The sequence below is a fragment of the Montipora foliosa genome, unplaced genomic scaffold (genome assembly GCF_036669935.1).
Source record: "Montipora foliosa isolate CH-2021 unplaced genomic scaffold, ASM3666993v2 scaffold_412, whole genome shotgun sequence".
Classification (NCBI taxonomy): domain Eukaryota; kingdom Metazoa; phylum Cnidaria; class Anthozoa; order Scleractinia; family Acroporidae; genus Montipora; species Montipora foliosa.
Window position 1 is genome coordinate 174,473 of NW_027179715.1, and position 3,028 is coordinate 177,500.

Sequence of the window (3,028 nt, forward strand, 5' to 3'; positions counted from 1 at the left end):
AGTATTGTCATTTTTAGCTAGGGCCTTAAAATGTTCGGTTTTTCTATCGTGAAGCCGCCGTTTAGTTTTACCGATGTAAAAACCATTACAATCCCAACAATTTGCTCTGTAAATAACTCTGGATTGTTGTGAACGATTAATACGGTCCTTGTAAGGAAAGAAAGATTTTATACATCGAGTGCTCTGAAAAACAATCTTAAGGTTAACACAAGAGTAGAATTTGTACACACAAGATTTCAGGCGTTTAGCGCCTAGGTTGCTTTGCAAACCTAAGTAGGGAAGTAGGATAACAATATCTTTCTTAGGAACTGTAGACACTGGATTGCTATGCTGATGTTGTCTGTTTTTGTTCAAAACATCGTTGATATGATAGTTGATTATGCCTTGTGGGTAACCGTTCTGAAGAAGGAGTTTTCGAAGATCATTGAGGGCAGATTGTAGCAAGGAGCCGGATGAACAAGGACGGTAGTAGCGATAAGTGAGGGAGCGGATGAGGTTTATTTTGTACTTTAGTGGAGTGAAGGAATCCCATTTCGTGTAGAGACCTGTGAAAGTTTTCTTTCGGTAGATGGATGTCGTGAAAGCGTTGTTTTGATTACGTGTGGACATTAAAATAGCTGTTTTAAATTTCAACGGTTACTTTTGAAAATGTATGTAGAGCACATACGAAACATCAAGTCATAATCAAAATGAACAAGTTCAATATGTTTATCACTGCTGTTTGTGTCTTATTTTTGATCAAACTACGATGACCCCGGTTTAAGTTCCTCGTTTGTATGATGTGAAACAGAGGTCTAGTAAATATATATAGTATAGTTTATTACTCGTCTTCATGAAAAGGTGTCTTTCATTATACTACTATCAAGTTACATAGTGGAGTAATTTAGGTAAAACGAAGGGACAATTTTTTTTTGCATTAAGTCCTTATTTGACATAGGCAACATGAACGAAACGTTGGTATGACCATTTCTCAGATCAACCGGGGTACAACGCAGTTACGATCAACAGACGAAGATTTTCTGAAATATGATGAAAAGTTAAACAAATGGTAAAATTGCGTCCCCACATCCCCGAGTCCCCGAGTCCCACGCCCCCACGTCCCCGAGTCCCCGAGTCCCCACGTCCCAAGTCCCACTTTTAGGGCGCGTTCGATTGACCGTATTCCGGAATAAGAATACGTGGAGTGAGGATGAAAACGGTATGTTTGGAGCGTTTCGAAGCAGCAAGGATAATAAAAATATGTTTAAAATAGCGTTTTGGCACATGTTTGATAATTTTAATGTGAATCTCCGTAAAAACGAAGGATTTTAAACTTATATTCCATGTATTCTTATTCCGGAATACGGTCAATCGAACGCACCCTAAGTCACAGCCGACGAAATTGGTTATGACTGATGAGATTAAACAAGACTTATGCGAACAAAGCGATACTGGAAAGAAGGTGATGGAGCAATTTACACAATAGCGTATTCAATCAGACAAAGTAAACATATGGTCTAGCATAAAAAAGCGGAAGTCGATGACATGGAGGAAGAATAATGGTGAAAAGGTGAAAGTGCTTGTTCAAGATAAAGTTGTAGAGCTACAGGAGGATAGGTTTCTCTTCACCCGCATGAAGGGGGGCATAAGAAGTCGTCCTGACACTGTCCTGAAATAGATATCAAGGAAGCCATTGGCAAGTACAAATTCACAGTTGTACTAAGATCCCTGTTTGCCAGTGACGGGTCGGTGTTACACTGCTCATTAAAAAGCACTTTATTTAAAATACTGGAGAAGTTAAACACCAGCGAAATCACCGCCCCTCACTCCGTCATGAAGAGCTACTGTAGCTTCCTCAGCAAGCTACCACACGCAGCAGTTGCACCTTGACGACTTGGAGTTGTCGATGGAATTACCGAGCTCCAATCCCTTGACAAGCCAAGTGAGATAGTCACATGTACACGGCTTGTAAAATGTTCAGCAAGTTGGCTATTCAACAAGTACAAGTACAAGCTAGTACAGGTTAAGTGACGAGGTGCGTTTGATCTTTGACAGATATGATTGTGGGTGGCAAAGGGGTCTCCGTGACGCGTGATAGCCCCAAAATTATTGGCGTGATGATTATTAGCATAATAATAATTACTTATTTAGTATGATTTAGTTATTTAGATTATTAGCGTAATTATTACCGCGATCGGTTCCAAATTAGGCGCGGGATGCGTGATTGCACATAGCCGCGTGATAGCCGACAAAAAATTAGTGTGATGCGTGATTCACGAGAGAATAAATCACCCCATCACGCTTCACGTAAAAAGTGTTGGTGACCTTCTACAGAAGCTTTGCGACCGGGAAGATTGTCACAGTCTGGCTGCACATACTCAACGTGCGAAGTCACAACGCTAAATTTCAAGCTGCGTCATCGAAAGAGATGTCTTTGAAGAGGTGAGTTTCTTACTATTACTGGAGAAAATAATGTCTGTAATAAACTAGGGCGCAGAATCACCGACGGCGAAAGTGAAAATCTATCACACGTGGCACCTATATGGCGCGTTTTTAGTGTCAAAATTCAAACTCAAGCATTCAATCTAGCTATTCAAACCTTTTAGTTTAGTCTGGAAATTCAACAATTCAAGCCTTCATTTCCGTAATTCAAACCTTCAATTCAATTGAATATTTGAACTGGTCCAGAATTCGAAGTCTGCGGGTCATTTTGCTGGCAATGGCTCAGCGATTTCAAGAACCTTGAGTTCAAAGAAGGAAAGATTTTTTCAAGTGAAGCTACATGTATGCTCCTCGCAGTTATGAATGCAATTTTAGCAATAGGCCTTTTGCAACTAACGATCACATGGTACAAAATCCGCCATGCTGGAGGGCAAGCTCATCATTATTCCCCCACTGGGACATTAAAACAAAGAGACCTGAACCAGGCAAGCTTGACTTGCCAGCTTTGTTTTTAATGTCCCAGTGGGGGAATAATGATGAGCTTGCCCTCCAGCGTGGCGGATTTTGTACCATGTGATCGTTAGTTGCAAAAGGCCTATTGCGTAGA